The sequence below is a fragment of the Phoca vitulina genome, unplaced genomic scaffold (assembly GCF_004348235.1).
Source record: "Phoca vitulina isolate PV1807 unplaced genomic scaffold, GSC_HSeal_1.0 scaffold7, whole genome shotgun sequence".
Taxonomy (NCBI): Eukaryota; Metazoa; Chordata; class Mammalia; order Carnivora; family Phocidae; genus Phoca; species Phoca vitulina.
In genome coordinates, this window is record NW_022589710.1 from 23,626,828 (window position 1) to 23,654,029 (window position 27,202).

Below are 27,202 nucleotides of genomic sequence, written 5' to 3' on the forward strand. Positions count from 1 at the left end.
GAATCGCCAAGGAAATGTTGAAAAAGAAAAACAAAGCTGGGGGCATCACGTTGCCCGATTTCAAGCTATATTACAAAGCAGTGATCACCAAGACAGCATGGTACTGGCACAAAAGCAGACATATAGACCAATGGAACAGAATAGAGACTCCAGAAATGGACCCTCAACTCTATGGTCAAATAATCTTTGACAAAGCAGGAAAAAACATGCAATGGAAAAAAGACAGTCTCTTCAATAAATGGTGCTGGGAAAATTGGACAGCCACATGCAGAAGAATGAAACTCGACCATTCTCTAACACCATACACAAAGATAAACTCAAAGTGGATGAAAGACCTCAATGTGAGACAGGAATCCATCAAAATCCTAGAGGAGAACATATGCAGTAACCTCTTTGACATCGCCCACAGCAACTTCTTTCAAGATACATCTCCAAAAGCTAGTGAAACAAAAGCAAAAATGAACTTTTGGGACTTCATCAAGATAAAAAGCTTCTGCACAGCAAAGGAAACAGTCAACAAAACAAAGAGGCAACCCACAGAATGGGAGAAGATATTTGCAAATGACACTACAGATAAAGGGCTGGTATCCAAGATCTATAAAGAACGTCTCAAACTCAACATCCAAAAAGCAAATAATCAAGTCAAAAAGTGTGCAGAAGATATGAAAAGACACTTCTCCAAAGAAGACATACAAATGGCTAACAGACACATGAAAAAATGTTCATCATCATTAGCCATCAGGGAAATTCAAATCAAAACCACATTGAGATACCACCTTACACCAGTTAGAATGGCAAAAATGGAAAGGGAAAGAAACAACAAATGTTGGAGAGGTTGTGGAGAAAGGGGAACCCTCTTACACTGTTGGTGGGAATGCAAGTTGGTACAGCCACTTTGGAAAACAGTTGGAGGTTCCTCAAAAATTTAAAAATAGAGCTACCTTATGACCCAGCAATTGCACTCCTGGGTATTTATCCCAAAGACACAGATGTAGTGAAAAGAAGGGCCATATGCACCCCAATGTTCATAACAACAATGTCCGCAATAGCCAAACTGTGGAAAGAGCCGAGATGCCCTTCAACAGATGAATGGATAAAGAAGATGTGGTCCATATATACAATGGTGTATTACTCAGCCATCAGAAAGGATGAATACCCAACTTTTACATCAACATGGATGGGACTGGAGGAGATTATGCTAAGTGAAATAAGTCAAGCAGAGAAAGTCAATTATCATATGGTTTCACTTATTTGTGGAACATAAGGAATAGCATGGAGGACATTAGGAGAAGGAAGAGGAAAATGGGTGGGGGGGGAATTGGAGGGAGAGATGAACCATGAGAGACTATGGACTCTGAGAAACAAACAGGGTTTAGAGGGGACGGGGGAGGGGAGATTGGTTAGCCCGGTGATGGGTATTAAGGAGGGCACGTACTGCATGGAGCACTGGGTGTTATACGAAAACAATGGATCGTGGATCAACACATCAAAAACCAATGATGTATTGTATGGTGACTAACATAACATAATAAAATTTAAAAAAAATAAAAAATTAAAAAATTAAAAAACTAAACTAAAAAAAGATCTTTTGTTATTATGGATTTCTAATTTGAATGGTTTCTGTTTTACTTTGTTTTTGTTTGTTTGTTTGTTTGTTCTTATTGCTTGTCTTTCCACAATTTGAAGATGTTGCTCCTCTGTCCTCTGGCTTGTGCAGTTTCCTACAGGGAATCAGCTGCCACTCTTATCTTTATTTTTATGAAATGCAGTTTTTCCCCTCTGGCTGCTTTTATGATTTTCTTTTTATCACCGGTTTTAAAACATCTGTTTTGATATGCTGTGATATAGTTTTCTTTGTATTTGGAGTTTATTGAGCTTCTTAGACCTGTGGGTTTATGGCCTTCATAAATTTGACATTTTTTCATTAGTTCTTCAAATATTTGTTTTGCAAGAACTTCAGTTACATATATATTTGGCCAATTGAAGTTGTCCCACTAGTTCACTAATACTCTCTTTTTTTTTTAGACTTTTTTATGGATGGATTTCACTTTGGATAGTTTACATTACTTTGTCTTCAAGTTCACTAAACTTTTCTTCTACAGTGTTTATTCTGCTGTAAGTCTTATCAAGTTTTTATCTCTTTAAGTCCAATTTAGGTATTTTTTAAATATCTTCCATGTCTCTACTTAACAAGCTCAATCTTACCTCTAAGTTCTTGAACTTATGAAGTACAGTTATAATAACTGTTATAATGTCCTTTTCTTCTACTTAATTTGTTTGGAGTTTGATTTGTTTTGGTTAGTAGGTGCATCTAATTCCTATAACTCTATCTTGGTCAGAAGAAGAATTTAACTTTGATTTAACTATAATCCAATTTATAAAATTAAATTGTGTGATAAAAATTATTCAGTAGAGAAATTTTGAAGAACACAAGTTCAGTATACAAGGAACACCTTTAGGATATAAAACATGAAGAATTTAAGTAAATGGATTTAAATAAAGCAATAAAATTTAAATAAAGGAATTTAAATAAAAAATAAAACCTAAAAAATTTAGATAAAAATTTAAAGGTTTGAGGAAATATACTGATTCAAATTATTTGTACAAAGCCACTTGATTATATTATCAACCCCATTCATCTATTTCTTGACCTGTGTGGGAGTTACACAGGTGTTCATTTTAAAATAATTTGTTAAGGCACACATTTATATTGTATACACTTTTTTTTTACTTTTTTTAAAGACATGAAGTCACATCTTCAAGGAACTTATAATAACAGAGTAAGACTATGTATACAAATAGCAATTCCTCTAAAATAACTATCAGATGCATGATCCTAACAAAGTGCTCAGTACTTCAAAGCAGGGAGAAGGTTTTCCAACTGAGTATAATAAAAGATGGCTTAATAAAGAAAATTGTCTATGAACTGGATTACCTACAATAGTGGTTAAGATTTGTAGAACCCTTTACTGTTTACAAAGGTATCTGGCATATGATACATCATTTGACGAACAGGTAGGATTTTAGTGAGGAGGAGAAGAAAAAAGCATTCTAAGCTGAGGAAACTGTATAAATAAAGACCCTGAAGTATGCTGAAAGCATGTTCAACAAATAGGAAAAAATCCTGTTTGTCTGGGACTAGGCATTCAGCCTCAAAAACAGGTTGAGAATATATCATGGAAGTGCTTGAATGTCTAGATACAACACTGATCAGGCAGGAATAGGGACACTCCTCTCCTAATCTGCCCTGTCTCTGTTGCCCAAGTCAAAAACCAAAAGCCATCCTTGATTTCTTTCCCTCTATCTTCACATCTAATCTATCGACAAGTTCTACTTATTCTGGTTCCAAATTATATCCCCAAACTATTTTTCTCTCCTCCCCTGCTGCTACCACCCCAGGCCAACCAACCATTATCTCTTACATTGGGACTTTAGAGTCCCAGGAAAGCTGCCCAGAATAGATAGCATCTGCTCTACTCAGCATGCCCATGAAGCTTCCATGAATTTTATGAACTCTTGGCTAAATAAACCAGAAACTTCAGTAGGCATCTGGGTGTGTGGTCTGTTCCACTAAGCAGCCCATCTAATATAATATAGACCTAAAATGCTTTTTTTTTTTCATGGTGCTCTGTATTCCTTTTTCAGAAAGCAGACAGACTAAATATCAAAGCTCAGTGTGAAAAAGAAAAGATAATCAGCTAAAATTAATGTTGCTGCTAAAATTCTATAGAACTTCTGGTAGCAAATAGCCTGTTGAACTATAAAGTTCAAGTTTCCTTTTAAAAGTTTCTTTTCATGGGAAATACAATTTTGTGCAAATTCAGATTTCCTCTAATAAGATTTTTATAGCATCTGATTTGATACTCCAATCCCTTACTAAGTTTCTATATAAAAGCTTCCACTCTTTTGGATGTAGCCATTCCTGCTGTATACCTATGATCTTTCCAAAATAGCCATGGAAGTCTGCTTCATTCAGCTAGTGTCTGCTCTCTGCTGCCAAATGAGGTTACACTGCTTCTGAGGTCAGGCTCTGATTAGCTGCAGAAGCAGGTAAAATTCCATCCTGGTCCCATGAACATCACCAACCATACTTTGCAGAAAGCAATCCAAGCTGCATTATCTGTAATGTGTTTTCTCAGGGAAAAGAGTCAGATGTTAATAAAATAACCCTTCTTTCTGTCTAAAGTTGTCCCAAGTTTGCCATATGTACTATGAACTCAAGATAGATTACAAGATCCTATCCCTGATAAACATGGATGCAAAAATTCTCAACAAGATACTAGCAAATCAAATCTAATAGTACATTAAAAGAATTACACCATATTGTAAAAGAAAGGATAAGAACCGTAAGATCCTCTCGATAGATGCAGAAAAAACATTTGACAAAATACAGCATCCATTCTTTTTTTTAAATATTTTTAAGGATTTTATTTATTTATTTATTTATTTGTCAGAGAGAGAGAGCACAAGCGGGGGGAGCAGCAGGCAGAGGGAGAAGCAGGCTCCCTGCTGAGCAAGGAGCCCAATGGGGGACTCAATCCCAGGACCCTGGAATCATGACCTGAGCCAAAGGCAGACACTTAACCAACTGAGCTACCCAAGTATCCCTACAGCATCCATTCCTGATAAAAACTCTCAACAAGGTAGGGATAATGGGAATATACCTCAACATCATAAAGGTCATATATGAAAGACCCACAGCTAATATCATCCTCAATGGGCAAAAACTGAGAGCTTTTCCTCTAGAGTCAGGAAAAAAGACAAGGATGTCCACTCTCACAATTGTTATTTCACATAGTACTGGAAGTCCTAGCCTCAGCAATCAGACAACAAAAAGAAAAATAAGGCATCCAACTTGTCAAAGAAGAAGTCAAACTTTCACTATTCACAGACAACATGATAGTCTATGTAGAAAACCCAAAAGACTCCACCAGAAAAATTACTAGAACTGATACACGAATTCAACAAAGTCACAGGATAAAAAATCAACATACAGATATCTGTTGGATTTCTATACACCAATAATGAAGCAGCAGAAAAAGAAATCAAGGAATAGACCCCATTTACAACTGTACCAAAAACCATAAGATACCTAGGAGTAAACCTAACCAAAGAGGTAAAAGATCTGTACTCTGAAAACTATAGAACACTTACGAAAGAAATTGAAGAAGACAGAAAGAAATGGAAAAACGTTCCATGCTCATGGATTAGAATAAAAATATTTTTTCAATGTCTATACTACCCAAAGCAATCTACACATTTAATGCAATGCCTATCAAAATAAAACCAGCATTTCTGACAGAGCTAGAACAAACAATCCTAAAGTTTGTATGGAACCACAAAAGACCCCAAATAGCCAAAGCAATGTTGAAAAAGAAAAGCAAAGCTGGAGGCATCACAATTCCAGACTTCAAACTATATTACACAGCTATAGTCATCAAGACAGTATGGTACTGGCACAAAAACAGACACATAGATCAATGGAACAGAATAGAAAACCCAGAAATGGACCCACAACCATATGGTCAACTAATCTTCAACAAAACCGGAAAAAATATCCAATGGAGAAAAGACAGTCTCTTCAACAAATGGTGTTGGGAAAATTGGACAGCAATATGCAAAAGAATGAAACTGGACTACTTTCTTATACCATACACAAAAATACACTCAAAATGGTTAAAAGACCTAAATGTGAGACAGGAAACCATCAAAATCCTAGAGGAGAACAAAGGCAGCAACCTCTTTAACCTCGGCTGGAGCAACTTCTTACTAGACATGTATCCAGTGGCAAGAGAAACAAAAGCAAAAATCAATTATTGAGACTTCATCAAGATAAAAGGCTTCTGCACAGTGAAGGAAACAATCAACAAAACTAAAAGACAACCTAAGGAATGGAAGAAGATATTTGCAAATGGCATATCTGATAAAGAGTTACTATCCAAAATCTATAAAGAACTTATTAAATTCAACACCCAAAAAATGAATAATCCAGCTAAGAAATAGGCAGAAGACATGAACAGACATTTTTCCCAAGAAGACATACAGATGGCTAACAGACACATGAAAAGATGCTCAATATCACTCATCATCAGGGAAATAAAAATCAAAGCCACAATGAGAGACCACCTTACACCTGTCAGCATGGCCAAAATTAACAACACAGGAAACAACAGATGTTGACGAGGATGTGGAGAAAAAGGAACCCTCTTACACTGTTGGTGGGAATGCAAACTGGTGCAGCCACTCTGGAAAACAGTATGGAGGTTCCTCAAAAGGTTAAAAATAGAACTACCCTACAACCCAGTGATTACACCACTTAGGTATTTACCCAAAGGATACAAAAATAATGATTCAAAAGGGTACATGCACCCCAATGTTTATAGCAGCATTATCAACAATAGCCAAACTATGGAAAGAGCCTAAATGTCCATCAACTGATGAATGGATAAAGAAGATGTGGTATATATACAATGGAATATTACTCAGCCATCAGAAAGAATGAAATCTTCCCATTTGCAATGACACAGATGAAGCTAGAGTGTATTATGCTAAGTAAAATAAGTCAGTCAAAGAAAGACAAATATACTGTATGATCTCACTCATATGTGGAATTTAAGAACCAAAACAGATGAACATATGGGAAGGGGGAATAAAGAGAGAGAAGGAAACAAACCATAAGAGACTCTTAGCCACAGAGAACAAACTGAGAGTTGATGGAGAGAGGTGGGTGGGGGGATGGGCTAAATGAGTGATGGGGATTAAGGAGGGCACTTGTGATGAGCACTGGGTGTTATATGTAAGCGATGAATCGCCAAATTCTGCACCTAAAACTAATTTTACCATATATGTTAACTAACTAGAATTTAAACAAAAACTTGAAAAAAAAAAAAAGATAGATTACAAGATCCCCCTAGAAGCCTGTGTTCTGGCTGAAATCCCATCTCACTTCAACCGTCATCCTTTACCCAGAAACCACACAGTAAAGTTCTTGAAGGAGGAGGAAGAGGAGGAGAAGAGGAAGAGAAAGAGATGGCATGGGCAACAGAGCCAGCAGCCCCAAGGAGGTAAAAGAGATTAAGAACTGACACTAATAATTAGGAAGTCACTGCCATTCTCTGAAACAATTTCAGGAGAAGAGATAAAGAGCACTGCTCAGAACATACATCTTCTTTTCCATCAGTAACCCAAACACAAAAGACTGACCTGCTTGAATCAGTTTCAAAATGGCTACGCCAGCAAACCAAGGTGAATCCAGGCAGCCTGCTCCCCTAATTAAAACACAGCCAAGCTACTGAACCATTCAGTATGATACCTTGGGTGGGCAGATATCCACAGCATGTTCCTGAAACCAAATTATGGTGGGATGAATATTGTTAATGCCTAACCCCAGATCCCCTTGTCCTACTTAAGTTACTGAAGTTAGTGGTTTGCAACAAGCTGACAGCTTCCCACTTTATACACCTGTGTGTCTCCACCTCTCCACCTGCAGGCTTTCTCCAGAGGGGACATCAAGCAGGCTCAGCCTGGAAATACATGAAATAGATCCTCAAATCCCCAACCAACAGGGGACAGGAAGTGGTAGATAACCATCTCAGCCTCCCTGCTCCCCTCTGGGACAGTTCTGAGGTGGGCCCGTGCAATTTCTCAGAATGCCCCCAGTGGGAATAAACCCCACTTGCCCAGAGTAGTAACCAGGTATTGGCTTCTCTCTCTTCCTTTTTTCATTTTTCCCACTTCCTCACTGCCGTGGGTGCAGACAATAAAAGGATGTGTTGTATGCAGAGAATTTTAAAACAATAACAAAACCAGCTTAAAGTCAGTCTGCTTTCTATTAATACCACTGAAAATTCTAAACAACGTACAAAAATGCTCCTCCTCATTGGGGCAAATCGCTCCCATAGGCACCTCCACCTTGGTATGCCACTACTAAAAAGGTTAGACATGCCCATGATGGCCTTGACATCAGATGGACTTTGGTTCAACCCACACTCTGTCACTTACTAGCAAGTGTCATGTAAGCTTGAGTAAATGACTTAACCTCTGTAAGCTCCATTTTGTTGTGTGTCAAATAGAAGTACTAGTAGGACATAGTATTAATAGTATTGGTATAATAGTATTAAATAGTATGAAATGAGAAATACACAGCAACTACTCACCAAAATATCTGCTGTGTATGGGTTCATAAATAGTAGGTTCTGTTAATATCATCTGACCTGAATATTTACCAAACTTTTAATCTATTGAATTTAATACAGTCATTAATGTATACGTTAGTCTCTTTTATCATCCAGAAGGCATATGTGGTTACATTAAGATTAGCACAGACTATTCATATCCCTCAAAGTATTTAGTTTAATTACACTCTGTTCCCTGAAATAAAATGTCACCAGATACCTCCAACTCATAATCTTTTCAACATTTATTCAACTCATCTCTAGTTTTCTATCTCCTTCCTTCCCCTTTATCTTCAATTTTACTTTTTTCCAGTCCCTATTGAATTCCTGATGAGGCCTACTGAGTCCTATTTACAATAAATAATGGGAGCGTCATAGCAAAAGAGAAGTGAATTTTAAGTTCACTCAGGCTGCTACATAACCTGTTTGAATTTTGAATTTCTTTGGCTCTTAAGATTTTAAATATCCTTTCATCTAGCTCTAATATCTTTGAATATGACAGAATCCTGTATTTTTTCATATTCTTCATATCTGATAAGACCTTATAACTCATAAATATATTAAAATGATATTCAATTAAATTCTGATGATTTCTCATGGGCTTATCTGGCTTTGCCATCCCAGCTTTTAAGGTCATTCTACTGACAAGCACTTTAGAAGTATCTGCCTTAAAGCAGTCTAGTGGAGGATAGGGAGTTTCATTCTAGAGTCAAAACTTGGCCATGCCAATCACTGCTTGTGTTACCTTGGGCAAGTCACTTACACTTTCCTTACCGTAATGTGAAGATAATACCAGTAGCTCCCTTATGGAGTTGTTGCAGGGATAAACAAGGAAAGTGCCCATGATGTTGCCTGGCACGTAAGATATATGCTCATTTAAGCTGCTATTATTATTATTATTATTATTATTATTATTATTACTATTTCCAACTTATAATATATAGTTTTTTATATACATTTGTCCTCCTTGACAGTAAATGCCTGTATGCCCTAATCCAAGACAGGTTCATCTCTTTGAGGTGCTTTCCACAAATGTCCCATAAATGCAAGTTGAATTGAGTGCATAGCTTGATTCATCAGCTCCTGGTATATACTTAGGCATATGGGAATTTAAATAGTTTCAATGTTCTCCTTTTGCATCTGCTCCACTAGTGAATTTTACTAACAAAACACATAATGGTCAAGAGGTTGTTTTTCTCAGGCTGACAGGATCTGCCCGCACTGTAGCTCTCCACCCCTTCTTTCCAGCTGGGTACTCTCACCTTCCTTCTCTCAGATGCAGTCCCTCAGCTCTGACACTCCCTCTCTGAGGTGGCTGATGGAGCCTCATTCTTCAGTACCAAGCACCCTCATGCCAACTTTCCTGGCTGCCTGAATTGGGTGTGTGATCTGCTGTGTCCATCTGAACTTGAACCCCATGCTTATGTGGATCTATCTAGATCCATTGCCTGTTCCTACAATTATAATTGCCTGAATCATTACAGTAGTTATATGTCTTTATATTTTCTGAAGTTCTTTCAAGAACGTTTTCTTATTTGATACTCCAGTGAGAAAGGAGGACTCATATTATTATTCCTAATGTGGACTAGGAGAAATTAGAAAAGGTCAGAGAGGTGGTGTCTACCAGAATGGAGACTACAACAAGGATTTACAGGTGAGTAACAGATTAAGAATTCCTAACAGATTAGGAATCATCTTGAGTACAAACTTTGGAAGCTATATCTCAAACACGGGCCTTTGAGTACTTCACAAAGAGTTAATACCATAAAACCTTGATTCTAAAGTAGACACTAGATGCCCTACAGTCTTTCTCAGTCAGGGTTTCACTGAAGAACTGAATCCTACAAAAAATGATTAGTGTGACTTCTTTCTCAATTCTTCCAAGAATGGTACAAAGTTAGGACCATCCTAGATGCATAGGGAAGAAGTTAATTCATTATATTCATTGGATGCCTTGAAGACTTAAAGTCCTTTGTAGGATCTTGGTTAAAAGGAGCTAAATGAATATGAGTTTTCATTAGATCTACTATGTAAAACAGACTCCACCTGAAATAAGTGTTTAGATCTACTATGTAAAACAGACTCCACCTGAAATAAGTGTTTAGATCTACTATGTAAAACAGACTCCACCTGAAATAAGTGTTTCCTCTTATGTGTTAAAACACAATATCAGACCTGAATAAAAGATTCCTCTTAGGAGTCATTCTTAATAGGGTAATGCCTTAATGTTAAGTCCTATATCTATCAGTGTGGCAAAAGAAAAATCTACTACTAACCTCAGACTATGTACCTTGTGGAAACCACATGTTTTATTATATGGGAACCAGGGAACAGAATGTGAACATATTACTACCTTCTAGCCCTCCCAGGTGAGAGAACATCTCTGGAGAATATTCTGCAGGCAATGGGCCAGCCAGAACAGCTCAGTCTATGAACAAGAGCAACTTCAGGTGTCAACACAGATGACAAACTTTGGAAACAAGCTGATTGAATCAGGCTGGAGAGTTTTTTCCTGCAAAGTACTTTCAGAGATTTGTGGAGGATGTTTCAAGAGGCTGTGAAATTGATCCCCATTGACTCCGGCCAGGAAACGATGACTTACAAGCCCTGTTTTGACTGTACATTGGTGAGCCAGGGCCATCTGGCAGTAAAATCAGACCAACTGGGTCTGTTCTGACCTGACAAACCATCTCCAACCAAGGAACAATGCCTTTGCCATTAATACATCTCTTGGTTAAAATAACAAGTAAATAAAGAACTTATAAAACCTGGAGGGGGAAAAGGTGGTGGAGGAATAGGGGACCCTAATCCAACCGGTCTGCGGAATTGAGCTGGATATCTACCAGACCACTCTGAACACCCACAAAATCAGCCTGAGATGTAAGAAGTTAGATCTGGATCTCTACAAACAGAATATCGCAGGCGGTTGGTTTCGAGGTACGAAGCAGGGAGGCGTGATCCCAGCGGCAGATATCAGAGGATAAACAGCAGGGGGAGGGAGCCATGGGGATCCTACACCACTGGTGAGCAATAGCCTCCCGCGCTGGGGGAGGGGCACAGACTGGCAGACCAGGGAAAGGACTTTAGGCAGCCCCCTGATGGAAAACCTAAGCGGCGAGGCCATGCGTGCAAACTGGGGGTGGCTGGTGGTTTTAGAAGCACAAAGGGCAGAGACATGCCCCGACCTGGAAACGAGAACTGGGAGTGCTGCTCAGGGGCGCACAACTGAGGACACTGCAGTTTATAGCAGCACAGACAGAAACAGAGATAGTGTGGCCTGGAGCGCTCACTGAAGAACAGACTGTGATTTCTCTGCTCTGAGGCAGAGGGTGGGAAATGGTCTCTTCTGCTCTGACTCTCAGAAGAGACATGGAAAGCCACCAGGGAAAGCCACTAGAGAACAAAAGCCCCAAAAAACCGGCTTTCACTGAGCCCATCCCCTGCCACAGTGGGCAGGACAACTCTGCCCAAACATGGTTGCCTGAGTAACAGTGAAGCAGACCCCTCCCCCAGAAGACAGGCTGGGAAAACAAGAGGCCAGCAACCCTAAGGTCCCAAGAAAACAGGTGCATCTTGCTTGGGTTGTGGCCAATAATTTGGACTCTGTACATTCCTTCAACCACCCCTCAACAGAATGACTAGGAGGAAGAACCCCCAAATTGGAAAGACTCAGAGATTATGACTTATGCCACAGATTTACAAAATGGATTCAGATATAACCAAGATGTTGGAGATGGAATTCACGCTAGCAATTATGAAGACAATAGCTAGAATGGAGAAATCAATTAATGGGAACATAGAGTCTCTAAGGGCAGAAATGAAAGCTGAATTGGCACAACTTGAAAATGCTATCAATGAGATCCAATCTAATCTAGATAATCTAACAGCTAGGGTAAGCAAGGCAGAAGAATGAATTAGTGATCTAGAAGACCAATTGATAGAAAAGAAGGAAAAAGGAAGCTAGGGAGAAAAAACTCAAAATCCATGAAAATAGAATCAGAGAAATAAGTGACACCATGAAACTTTCCAATGTCAGAATTACTGGGATCTCTGAAGGGGTGGAGAGAGAGAAAGAGGACTAGAAGATATACTTGAGCAAATCGTAGCTGAGAACTTCCCTAATCTGGGGAATGAAACAAACATTCGTGTCCTAGAGGCAGAGAGGACCCCTCCCAAGATCAAGGAAAACAGGCCAATACCCCAGCATGTAATAGTAAAACTTGCAAATCTTAGAACCAAGGAAACCATCTTAAGGGCAGTTAGGGGGAAGGCATTCCTTACGTACAGAGGGAGGAACATCAGAATAACATCAGACCTATCCACACAGACCTGGCAAGCCAGAAAGGCCTGGCAAGACATATTCAGGGTACTAAATGAGAAGAACATGCAGCCAAGAATACTTTATCCAGCAAGGCTTTCATTTACAATGCATGGAGAGATGCAAAGCTTCCAAGACTGGCAGAAAATGAAAGAATATGTGACCACTAAGCTGGCCCTGCAAGAAATATTAAGGGGAGTTCTATAAAAGGAGAAAGACCCCAAGAGTGATATACAACAGAAATTTACAGGGAAATCTATAAAAACAACATCTTCACAGGCAACATGATGACAATTAATTCATATCTTTCAATAATCACTCTCAATGTGAACGGCCTAAATGCTCCCATAAAACGGCACAGGGTTGCAGATTGGATAAAAAGACAGGACCCATCCATATGCTGTCTACAAGAGACTCATTTTGAACCTAAAGATACATCCAGATTGAAAGTGAAGGGATAGAGATCCATCTTCCATGTGAGCGGACCTCAAAAGAAAGTTGGGGCATCAATTCTTATATCAGACAAATTAGATTTTAAACTAAAGACTATACTTAGAGACACAGAAGGACACTATATCATTCTTTTTTTTTAAGATTTTATTTATTTATTTGACAGAGAGAGACACAGTGAGAGAGGGAACACAGCAGGGGGAGTGGGAGAGGGAGAAGCAGGCTTCCCACTGAGCAGGGAGCCCAATGTGGGGCTCAATCCCAGGACCCTGGGATCATGACCTGAGCCAAAGGCAGACGTTTAATGACTGAGCCACCCAGGCGCCTTGACACTATATCATTCTTAAAGGGTCTATCCAACAAGAAGATCTAATAATTGTAAATATCTATGCCCCTAACATGGGAGCAGCCATCTATATAAGCCAACTGTTAACCAAAATAAAGAGTCATATTGATTACATTAATTGTAGGAGACCTCAATACTCCACTCTCACCAATAGACAGATCATCTAAGCAGAAAATCAACAAAGAAACAAGAGCTTTGAATGACACACTGGACCAGATGGACCTCATTAGATATATACAGAACATTCCACCCTAAAACAACAGAATACTCATTCTTCTCAAGCACATACGGAACTTTCTCCAGAATAGACCACATACTGGGTCACAAATCAGGTCTCAACTGATACAAAAAGATTGAGATTATTCTCTGCATATTCTCAGACCATAATGCTTTAAAACTGGAACTCAATCACAAGAAAAAATTTGGCAGAAATTCAAACACTTGGAAGCTAAAGACCACTCTGCTCAAGAATGTTTGGGTCAACCAGGAAATCAAAGAAGAACTTAAAAAATTCATGGAAGCCAATGAGAACGAAAACACATCAGTCCAAAACCTATGGGATACTGCAAAGGCAGTCCTAAGGGGGAAATACATAGCCATCCAAGCCTCATTCAAAAAAACAGAAAAATCCCGAATTCACCATCTAACTCTACACCTTAAAGAACTAGAGAAAAAGCAACAAACGATGCCTAAGCCACACATTAGAAGAGAAATAATTAAGATTAGAGCAGAGATCAATGAATTAGAAACCAGAAACACAGTAGATCAGATCAACGAAACTAGAAGCTGGTTCTTTGAAAGAATTAATAAGATCGATAAACCACTGGCCAGACTTATCCAAAAGAAAAGAGAAAGGACCCAAATTAATAAAATTATGAATGAAAGGGGAGAGATCACGACTAACACCAAGGAAATAGAAACAATTATTAGAAATTATTATCAACAACTATATGCCAATAAACTGAGCAACCAGGAAGAAATGGATGCCTTCTTGGAAACCTATAAACTGCCAAGACTGAAACAGGAGGAAATTGACAACCTGAATAGGCCAATAACCCGTAACGAGATTGAAGCAGTGATCAAAAACCTCCCAAAAAACAAGAGTCCAGGGCCTGATGGATTCCCTGGGGAATTCTACCAAACATTCAAAGAAGAAATAATACCTATTCTCCTGAAACTGTTTCAAAAAATAGAAACAGTTCCTAACTGTTTCCAAACTCATTCTATGAGGCCAGCATTACCTTAATCCTCAAACCAAGCAAAGACCCCATCAAAAAGGAGAATTTCAGGCTGATATCCTTGATGAATATGGATTCCAAAATCCTCAACAAAATCCTAGCTAATAGGATCCAACAATACATTAGAAGTATCATCCACCATGACCAAGTGGGATTTATCCCCGGGATGCAAGTGTGGTTCAACATTCGCAAATCAATCAATGTGATAGAACACATTAATAAGAGGAGAGAGAAGAACCATATGGTCTTCTCAATTGATGCAGAAAAAGCATTTGACAAAATACAACATCCTTTCCTGATTAAAACTCCTCAGAGCATAGGGATAGAGGGAAAATTCCTCAAGTTCATAAAATCCATCTATGGAAAACCCCACAGCGAATATCATCCTCAATGGGGAAAAGCTGAGAACCTTTCCCTTAAGATCAGGAACACGTCAAGGATGCCCATTCTCACCACTATTGTTCAACATAGTACTAGAAATCCTAGCAACAGCAATCTGACAACAAAAAGAAATAAAAGGTATTCAGATTGGCAAAGAAGAAGTCAAACTCTCATTTCGCAGATGACATGATACTTTATGTGGAAAACCCAAAAGACTCCACCCCCAAATTACTAGAACTCATACAGCAATTCAGTAATGTGGCAGGATACAAAATCAAAGCACAGAAATCAGTTGCTTTCTTATACACAAACAATGCAACTGTAGAAAGAGAAATTAGAGAAATTGTTCCATTTACAATAACACCAAAAACCATAAGATACCTTGGAATAAACATAACCAAAGAGGTAAAAGATCTATACTCTAGGAATTACAGAACACTCATGACAGAAATTGAAGAAGACACAAAAAGATGGAAAAATATTCCATGCTCATGGATCGGAAGAATAAACATTGTTAAAATGTCTATGCTACCCAGAGCAATCTATACCTTCAACGCCATCCCAATCAAAATTCCAATGACATTTTTCAAAGTGCTGGAACAAACAATCCTAAAATTTGTATGGAATCAGAAAAGACCCCGAATCGCCAAGGAAATGTTGAAAAAGAAAAACAAAGCTGGGGGCATCACGTTGCCCGATTTCAAGCTATATTACAAAGCAGTGATCACCAAGACAGCATGGTACTGGCACAAAAACAGACATATAGACCAATGGAACAGAATAGAGAGCCCAGATATGGACCCTCAACTCTATGGTCAAATAATCTTCAACAAAGCAGGAAAAAATACACAATGGAAAAAAGACAGTCTCTTCAATAAATGGTGCTGGGAAAATTGGACAGCCACATGCAGAAGAATGAAACTCGACCATTCTCTAACACCATACACAAAGATAAACTCAAAATGGATGAAAGACCTCAACGTGAGACAGGAATCCATCAAAATCCTAGAGGAGAACATATGCAGTAACCTCTTTGACATCGCCAACAGCAATTTCTTTCAAGATACATCATCAAAGGCTAGTGAAACAAAAGCAAAAATGAACTTTTGGGACTTCATCAAGATAAAAAGCTTCTGCACAGCAAAGGAAACAGTCAACAAAACAAAGAGGCAACCCACAGAATGGGAGAAGATATTTGCAAATGACACTACAGATAAAGGGCTGGTATCCAAGATCTATAAAGAACGTCTCAAACTCAACATCCAAAAAACAAATAATCAAGTCAAAAAGTGGGCAGAAGACATGAACAGACACTTCTCCAAAGAAGACATACAAATGGCTAACAGACACATGAAAAAATGTTCATCATCATTAGCCATCAGGGAAATTCAAATCAAAACCACATTGAGATACCACCTTACACCAGTTAGAATGGCAAAAATGGAAAGGGAAAGAAACAACAAATGTTGGAGAGGTTGTGGAGAAAGGGGAACCCTCTTACACTGTTGGTGGGAATGCAAGTTGGTACAGCCACTTTGGAAAACAGTTGGAGGTTCCTCAAAAATTTAAAAATAGAGCTACCTTATGACCCAGCAATTGCACTCCTGGGTATTTATCCCAAAGACACAGATGTAGTGAAAAGAAGGGCCATATGCACCCCAATGTTCATAGCAGCAATGTCCACAATAGCCAAACTATGGAAAGAGCCAAGATGCCCTTCAAAAGATGAATGGATAAAGATGTGGTCCATATATACAGTGGAATATTACTCAGCCATCAGAAAGGATGAATACCCAACTTTTACATCAAGAAGGATGGGACTGGAGGAGATTATGCTAAGTGAAATAAGTCAAGCAGAGAAAGTCAATTATCATATGGTTTCACATATTTGTGGAACATAACGAATAGCATGGAGGACATTAGGAGAGGGAAGGGAGAAATGAAGGGGGGGAAATTGGAGGGAGAGATGAACCATGAGAGACTATGGACTCTGAGAAACAAACTGAGGGTTTTAGAGAGGAGGGGGGTAGGGAGTTGGGTTAGCCCAGTAATGGGTATTAAGGAGGGCACGTACTGCTTGGAGCACTGGGTGTTATACGAAAACAATGAATCGTGGATCACTACACCAAAAACTAATGATGTATTGTATGGTGACTAACATAATAAAATAAAATTTAAATAAATTAATTAATAAAATAAAATAACAAGCAAAAAGAAATACAACCAGTAGATTCAAGGGAAGAAAGTCAGGGGAATTTTGCCTCCCATTTATTCCCATCCATTAGCTTTCTTTTATACTTTAAACATGTTTACTTTGAAGATGAAGTAAGGAAGGAAATGCCCTTTGAGAGGGAGGGGAAAAAATGTGAATTTAGAACAAAAGCCTAAAGGCCTAAGGAAACAGGCCACCAAGGAATCAGAATAGAATCTTATTTGAATAAATTGGCTTAACCAAGATTAATTCTGTTTATTGAGAAGCAGAACTGTTATTAAAGCTAAGTAAGCAGTGGTCTGTGTCCAATTAGGAGCAAAACTCTCAGGGGAAAGACAACCAGGAACTGGCGTGAAAACTGCCCTGGAAGTACAAAGGGAGAGAAAGTCCTCCAGCAAAGCTGTTCAACACAAAGGCCTGAAAGAGAGATTAGAGGCAGCTTTGAGACAACCTCTCCATTTGCTCCCCCTTTTACAAAATTAAAATGTATTGGAAAGAGATAAATAAGTATGAAATTTGACATTTAAACACTACCTGATCCACTTAGGAAAGTAACAATAGCTAACACGAAGTATGTTATAAATTCTCTCCTTTAGTCCAGTTTCCCTGGAGTCCCCAAGACAGCGCTAGATTATCTCTTTTGACTGAATTAATTGGCTCCTTTTCTGCTTCTTGGGATTTTTTTTTTTAAATACTCCTTGTGTACCTCATGTGCACCAGGCACCATGCTGGGCTCTAGGCATGGCTGCTGTCTTCAGGGCCCTTGCAGACAGTACAAACTATGGAGGGAAAAGAAGCAAAGGGCTGTGGTAGAAATGAGGGAGGGAAAACCTATTTCAGTGGCCAGGTCAGCTGAGACCTGAAAGATGAGAAGGAACCAGCCACGCAAAGAGCGAGGAGGAACACACCAAGCAGAAGACACAGCAAGTGCAAGGGCCCAAGGCCGGAAGGAGCTTGGGATATTTGCAGTTGGAGAAGTCTGGATGGTGAGAGAACAGGGAGCAATAGGGAGGGGAGCATGAGGTAAGTCTGCAGAGATGAGTAAGAGCCAGACCCCTAGGAAGTTTCAGAACTTGTTACAGAGTTTGAGTGTATATTAAGTACACTGGAAGCTCCTGAAGGGTTTTAAGCAGGAGTGATAAGACCTGATTTGCATTTTCTAAAAAATCACTTGAATTGCTCTTTGGAGAGAAGATTGTAGGGATTCAAGAGGGGAAGCAGGGAGACAAATGAGGGAACTATTGTCCAGGTAATAGAGACAGTGGTAGCTTGAGCTACATACGGGATGGCTATGAAGAAGAAATAGAGTCAAGGTATGCTTTGGAGGCAGAATTAATAGAAGCCAACCTTCTACACAATTCCGTGGTAGCACTTATCATATTTTCTTATAATTCTTCCTTTGTCTTTCTGCCAATGACTGTGACCTTTTTGAATATTTCACTAATCTGTGCCTCCTCACAGCCAACCATATTTTCTGACAAATTCTCAATAAGGATTTGATAAATACATGTAAATGAGGTAGAAAAGATGCCACTACCTCTGGAGGGATAAATTGTCTGTTCTGTGTAGTCTTACCCAGGTGAGGACTGTGAAAGAACAAAGCCAGCAAGTATCACTGTGAGAGAGACAGAGCTATCCTACTTACGCCTCTAGATCAGGGGCCTTGGGACCACAATGGGGAGCATGGTAGATTCTAGCTAAGGAGTATGTTGATACTGTTGAGCATGGATGCTCCAATCCCTGGCTGCTAACATTTCAGAAGAGGTAGTACATTATAGTGTTCAAAAGAATGGACTTTAGTGTCAGGATCCCTGATCCCTCCTAGCTGTGTGACTTTGTGCAAATTACTGAACATCTCTGTGTTTCTTCACCTGTAAAATGGGTAACAATAATACTGACTGTAAGTAGGCAGAATAATGGACCCCCAAATATCTTCATATCCTAATCCCTAGAACCTGTAAATATGCAGTTTTACATGGCAAGGGGGAATTAAGACTGCAAATGAAATTAAGGTTGCTAATCAGCTGACTTTAAAATAGGGAAATTATCGGGCACCGAGGTGGCTCAGTCGTTAAGCGTCTGCCTTCAGCTCAGGTCATGATCCCAGGGTCCTGGGATCAAGCCCCACATCGGGCTCCCTGCTCGGCGGGAAGCCTGCTTCTCCCTCTCCCACCCCCCTGCTTGTGTTCCCTCTCTCGCTGTGTCTCTCTCTGTCCAATAAATAAAATCTTTAAAAAAATAATAATAATAATAATAAAATAAAATAAAATAGGGAAATTATCCTGGATTATCTGTGTGGGCCCTTGCTAATCACAAGACTCCTTAAACTTGGAAAAGAGAGGTAGAAGAGTCATTCTCCAAGCAATACAGCATGAAAAAAGACTCTACCAACTGACGGCTTTAAAAAAACAGAAAAGGGGGGCGCCTGAGTGGCTCAGTCAGTTAAGCCTCCAACTCCTGGTTTGGGCTCAGGTCATGATCTTAGAGTTGTGAGATCAAGCCCTGCATCAGGCTCTGTGCTCAGTGGGGAGTCTCCTTGAGATTGTCTCCTTCTCCCCCTCCCTCCCCCTCTGCTCCTCCCCATATATGCCTGTGCACTCTCTCTCTTTCTCTCTCAAGTAAATAAATAAAATCTTTTTAAATAAATAGAATAAGAAAAGGACCATGACCCAAGGAATGCAGGCAGGTTCTAGAAGCTGGAAAAGGCAAGGAACTGGGTTCTCCCCTAGAGCCTCCAGAAGACCACAGCCCTACCAACACCTTGATTTTTAACCCTCGGAGACCCATTTTGGACTTATAACTTCCAGAACTATAAGATAATAAAAGATATAAGATAATAAATGTTATTTTAAGTCACTAAATTTGTAGCAACCTGTTATAGCAGAAATATGAAGGTAATGCACTAATATCCTGCACAGGTACTATAAGGATTAAATGACTCAGTGTGTCTAAGAATGCTCTTGACACAGACTAGGCTCATATACATGTCATCTATCATCCTGTCTGAGAAGGATGTCTGACTAGTTCAATGTCCTTGGCTGCAGAGTCCACTCACGATAGCACTGCTTCATTATATAATTACATAAATTACAAAGAATATCTTCAAATATAATTATGTAAATAGAAGCTGTCAATATAGTTTCAGACATTGTGGCTTAGGATACAGACAACATTCTTAAGCATTTTCTAAGTCCCAATATCATTTCTCTTTCACCAAGTTACTTTATCTGGATAGGAAACAGTTGACTCTTGACAATCACAGTCCAATAATTCCAGACGCCAGTTCTGAAACTCAATTGTCATGGGATTCCTCATGTCCTCCTTCCCATCCCCTAGAAAGGAAGGGTCTTTATACTCATTGTTAAGCATTTCTGTCATTAATGAATAACCCAAGCGAATGCAAAGAGATTCATTACTATTTTCACCAATTAAGGAAGGACATACTTTCATTATCAACTATCATCATTAGTTGGCTTAAACTGAAATCCTCTTAGTTTAATAAACTCATCACTGCCATTCATTAAAATACAATACGCTTTGCCAGAAATAGCATTCTACCCTGCATTACCTGGCTAAGTTTCACTGGAGATTCAAACTGTAACATCAAGTGAGAATTTAATGCCCGACCCCACCCCATTCATGATTATACCTGATCTTTTAAAAGCTGGATCATTCCTGGAATGTTCATGCCCTATAAGGCTAAAGGTGCCATTGTCTTCATGAGGACCATTTCCCCAGCAATTTATTGAAAGGAAGGCTATGTTTATTCTAGTCAGGTTTCATCCAACCATTTAAAGCTTTCTAATTTCACTTCTTGGTAATTGTTCCCCCAGCATTTCCTGTAACTATGCCTTATCTGATTCTTTCACTCCAGAGTGTTATTTTTATTGCAGTGTAAAACAGAAAACATTTTTGAATTATAATTGGAAGCCCTGACTGGTTTCCCATGTGATGCTGAATAATTTAATCCTGGCTAATTAGTCATGGGGAACCTCCGACTCACCCTGCGGAAAGGCTTACCCTGACTTCTGGTGATCCTTCTGGAATATGGCTAATTTTCAGAAGTCATATGTAGTGATAATGAGCACATCTTTGCCTCTCTTGCCCTCATGAGGGAAACTGGAAATTTCTAAAGTGGTATTTAGATGAGCAATGATGCTTTTGCAGTGTTCTAAATTATCGACTGGAACATCCTGATAATGACCAGACCATCAATCCTCTCCAACTCTCAGTTCAAAGGGAATGTGCCTGCCCCAAGACTCCTACTGAGGGTTCTTCCCAGGAAACAGAATGTTAACCTTAAGTGACTTTTCATTTTTTTTAATTTAAGAAAAACGAGCAATTACCCTTGCTCTGCAGCCTACACAAACTCAAGTTTATTCTTCAGAAAATTTTAACAGAGTTATAAGGTGAAGATTTGTGTCTGTGCTAATTAGCAGTTCCTACTTCCATTTGAGGGACTGCACTATAAAAAGACAAAGGAGGCCAACAGGATCACAGTATTTCTGGAATCCTTATAGAAGGACTTCTCTGACAAATGTAAATTTGCAGGCTAAAAAATCACATCTATTCCTAAATATATTTTCATCAGGCTCTGACGATCCCGCAAGTGCCTGCTGTCTATTCGTTTTATTAAATGTTGACTTCCTATCCCCAACCATTTTCATCTTTTAGGAAAGTTTCATCTGTTCCCAAAAGAAAAAAAAAAAAAAGCTGTCAACATAATTTTAATTCTTTCTCTGACATGTCTTTTTATGTTCTTATTATTTGCATTTTTTTTCTTTTTTGCATTATTTGGTCTATTAAATGAAAGGGTCTTCTTTCAAGTACTGATAACAGAAAATTCAAGAGGACATTAAATTCAATTGGCTTTATTTTTTTTAAGGGATTAAATATATCCAAGGAATAAGATTTATAGAGCTGAAAAGGAACTTTGAGATTCTTCTACATCTGAGAGCACATATTGGAAGTCCTGCTCAGTATGGATCTCCCACAGGAACTGTTGTTTGGTCACTCTGCAAAGGCATTTGGGCTGTTTCCATAATTTGGCTATTGTAAATAGTGCTGCAATAAACAGAGGTGCATATATCTTTTCAAATTAGTGTTTTCATTTTTTTGGACAAATACCCAATAGTGGAATTACTGGACTATATGGTAATTCTATTTTTAATTTTTTGAGGAAACTCCATACTGTTTTCCACAGTGGCTACCCCAGTTTGCATTCCCACCAGCCCAGTGCACAAGTGTTCCTTTTTCTCCACTTCTTCGTCAACACTTGTTGTTTCTTGTGTTTTTTATTTTAGCCATTCTGACAGGTGTGAGGTGTCATCTTATTGTGGTTTTTATTTGCATTTCCCTGATCATCAGTGATGTTGAGCATCTTTTCATGTGTCTGTCAGCCATCTGGATGTCATCTTTGGAGAAATGTCTATTCATGTCTTCTGCCCATGTTTAAATTGGATTATTGGCTTTTTTGTGTTGTGTTTTATAAGTTCTTTATATATTTTGGATATTAACACTTTACCAACAGCCTCATTTCTTAACAAATAGCATTGAAGGCCAAAAATCTACCCATGACCCTTTGCTGTTAAGTGGCAGCACCAAGGACAAGATCCAGAGACTCTCAACCACCAATCCACTATTCTCTCCACTATACCATATCATTTGCCACATTTAATGTACTGAAAGATTCACTGAATTGTTACCATGCATTTCAGAACTGCCTCTCATATCAGGGACCCTGATATCCACCCCAACACACAAAGTTGTCAGATAAATGACAGCTGAATAAAAAGTGGAAAATTTAGAGGTTGGCAAAGACTGTCAAAAGTCAGACTTCTTCATTTAAGCTCTAACGAGTGAATCTCTTTCACTAAACCCTCCAGTTTTTGGCTCATAGTGATTATTTATGAAGCAATTAGTATGTGCCAGCAGCATACAAAATAGTTTACATTTAATTATTTCATATTATCTCATTTAATCCTTTTTTTATGAATTAGTTCTTGCTTTACAGATAAAGAAGCTGAGGCTCAGAGGCCATTAATAATCTCCTGGGGTTACACAGTCAGTAAGTGACCAAAGCACAATTTTATCTAAAAATAGAACTCACTATACTTCTGCAGTCAATTAGTGACTCCTCTCTCAAATAGTCAAATCAAGTAAAATGTATTGAAAATAATTTTCACTCTATTTGTGCTTTTTTTCTTGCCCTGCCCTTGATCAAACAGAGAAAATATACTACTAGCATTCTCCCAAAGCTTGAAAATGTTATCATTAAACCAGGTTACAGCTTTCTTAAAAAATAATTGATGGTACATTCCAATGGCAGAACCCTTTTGGAACCTGGTCTAAATTCATTATACTGATTCTTACTATGTTTTCATTGAAATACACAGTAACTGCTCAGCCCCCACCCACCCAGTCTATATCTTTTTATATTTCTTTCCCTTCTCTTGCTTTTCTCACAGGTTAAATAACTCCAGATACTTGAGGTTTTATTCAAAGGGCCCATTTCCAATAGCATATGCATATCTACACATCAATCCTAAATGTGTGGTTCTTCTAAATGGGTGTGTGTATACAAGAACTTTCTCTTAGGCTCTCAGGCCGTCCTGGAGGAGTCAATTTCAAGATCCTCAAATACCATAGGTTCTCTTTCTTAAAAGTGATCTTCCTGAGAACAAATACACTCAGGGCACCATGCCAATTCTCTTTCCCTCCTCCCCTTTCACAGAAGACCCTTTCCTTTTTCCTGTTCTGTGAAAGGCAGACCGCACCTAAGCTAGATCTCCCATCAGTGCATGACCCTGCAATGGAGTAACCACAGGCTACAAAGAGACAATTCAAAATGTCGCTGAGAAAGTGAGCAACTCTCTACCGGGCTACATATCTTTCCATAAATCAGATGGCTTCCAATTTACTGCTTTCAATCTAGTTAAAGACTAAGTGAAACATTCACTGATAAAAAAAAACTTTTTTCCCCTATTCTAATGGAAGAGCACTAGTTGATTTTTTGGCATTTAACTTGACAGTAGTCCAAAGAATTGACTGACATGGCAATAACCAACTTTCCATTTATTCACTTATGAACAAGTTTTCAAACACTTACCAAAAAAAGGGGGGAAACAGATTTAATATTGATGCTAAGCTGTTTCATTCTAGCAAAATTAATCTACAAATATAAGAAATGTTAAAACTTCTGTCTCATTATGTGATGCATTTCTAATAAGTTTTACTTTTTATATTTAACAAGTACCCCAACCTGTAATAATAACTCTACACAGAAAAAAATATTAACACTTTGAGACTTATGGTGAGAGAAATACATTAAGATAAATCCAACTTCAATGTAAATTGCTGTGGTCTTTAGAATCTTTAATGTATTGATTACATTTAACAGAAATGCAATAAAATAAGAGGGATGCAATAGTTTTATTTTGAAATGTCCCTATTTACATGTGGTAAATTACATCTTTTACATTTACTTAAATATACATTTAGAACTTAAGAAGTTAACCTAAAACTGTGGGAAGGAATAGTTCATCTTTCAAAATCCTTTAGAGGTACACATGGGAAAAAATTAGAAGGTAATGTCTATGAACCAACTCCAAAACCCTTTTTATCCTTCATAGTATTTATTGTTACAGCCTAGATTGAATGGTCTTTAGTAGAAATACCTTAGGGGCGCCTGGGTGGCTCAGTTGGTTAAGCGGCTGCCTTCGGCTCAGGTCATGATCCCGGGGTCCTGGGATCGAGCCCCGCATTGGGCTCCCTGCTCAGCGGGAAGCCTGCTTCTCCCTCTCCCTCTGCCTGCCTCTCTGCCTACTTGTGCTCTCTATCTCTCTGTCAAATAAACAAATAAAATCTTAAAAAAAAAAAAGAAAGAAAGAAATATCCTAAAAATTCACAAAATGTCTTGATTAAATCTTAGCCCAGAGCACATCTAGGAGAATTACTTTGTGATTCCCATGTCTTTTTTTACTTTCTGTTTAAACATCTCAGACTGATACTTTTTAAGAGCTAGTTCTAATTTCTCCTTGGCTCACAATTCTTTTCTACCACAGATATGCTTAACCAGTGTGGAAGTATGATGCTTTGTGTCATATTAAGATAAAATTAGCAGTGAACCCAGAGGGAGCAGAAAACACTCACTCATTGGTCCTCTCCACCTTCACTGCTAGGGAACAACTCAAGGCAGCGTGGCTTGGAGTGACCAGACATCTTTTAATGGCTTTCTTTTCTTTCTTTTCTTTCCTAGGTCAAATAAATATGCCTATAAACCTTGAGCCCAATTAAATTCCCTCTGTAAACAGGCATAAGAGGAAAAGGAAAAGAACGTCAGTTTCTCCCATCTGATATATAAAATCAATGATTTCATACTTTGTAGATTTCACATGGGAGGACAAGGAGTCTGGTTATGGTTTCAAACTCTTTAAAAACAAGATTAGACCTCAAAGGACCAGAGGTCAAGTTTGCCATATATACAATCACAGAGTCGTGGGCAGTGATTTCATGAAAAGGATGGACCTGTTGGCTTTTAGAGAGGACTTGGGGAATTATTGTAAATCTGGTGCTTAGATCTTTCTCAAAGCCTCTGTCTCTCTCTAAACTACCTCCAGCGTCTCAGTGTTGGTTGAGCTCATGTGGTCAACAAAATCTCCTAAGATACTGGCAGACAAATGGTGTTTCTCTTTTCTCACCCAGGACAGTATAGGCCACAACCTTCAGAGAGGATGGACCTAGATACCCTAATAGCCAATCCTTTTACCAGTCCTCCCATTCAGGTTAGGGTAGAGGCACTGAAAGCAATTTTCCCTTAAAAATACTAATAGAAGATACTAAATGAGCATTTGGGGGCCTCTAGGTTCAAGAGCTGCAGTGGAAAGAAGGAGCAGCAGGGAGGGGGGACGAGGAGGAAGGGGAAAGAGGGAGAAAGAGGAGGAGGAGGAGAAATTCCCCAGCCCTAAAGAGCATATCATCTAGGCAAGGTAACAGTAGAGATCATGTTGAAGTGAAAGATACCATTCAAATGCTTAGTCATGATTTAAAACCAACTACTGTCTATAGACACAGCAGGGAATAACAATTAGCAAATTTCTTAATTAGGTTATTTCTTAACCTTTTAGAGCCAATTTTAATTTTTTTCATACAACCAAGTATTCTTGCTACCTGCTAAATACAGAAACACCCATGAACTAATGTGAATGAATTTCCACCAACATGTTTGCATTGCACCATCTCACATTTCACCATAGGGACTCAGGTTCAGTCCACGTCATGCTGTGATTCCCACAAGTAAGGTATAGGGTAGAAGTAAAGCTAGCATTTTCCTTTCAGATAAATGTATAATTAAAATCCTGATTCATGGATTTGCTAATTGAACTTCCTGCTGTGGACATAGGACATTCTTGGCAGGAAGAATAAGGAACTGTTCCAGAGGGCTCAAATTGCCTTATTGTTTTAAAACTACTTCAATTTGCCTGTCTTTGAACAGTGATTGGAAATGAAAGAATGTGAGTGGGAGTTAATTCAAGAAGGAGATAAAGGAGATAAATGGTTGTAGAAATGTGATAGGTGCTTCTCAAATGAAAAGAAATTGGAAGTGGAGTTCATCTACTACAATGGGGCTCTCTGTTCTTGAAACCCAAGAAGTCATTAAGCATAAAGGAGTTTGCTCTTTGTTTCCCTCATGGCGTGGACAACAGTGTCAGCCCCTAGTCAACCCCAGCTGTTTGTGCTCTTACTAAGTCACCAGGCTGTGGGTCAATAGCCCACATCCTGCTCTTAGCAATGGGGTTTGGAAATTAAGAGAAAATCCCTGGCCCCAGACTGCTCCTGAGCAGAACCACTCTGGAAGACCACCCCCTATCCAGGCTTTTCAGCATCTGCATAAATGTCTTAAGTATCTGGTTTTCTCCATTCCTCTTCCTCTTCACCCCAAACTCTGAACTTGAGCTAGCTGGCTGGGTCCTACTTGGTGACCCATTAAACTTTTTAGTTCATAAACACAGGTGTTCAAAAAATCTAAGATTTCATGTCTATAACAACTCTGCCTCCAAGCCTCTATTCTGCTGGATAAGTAAA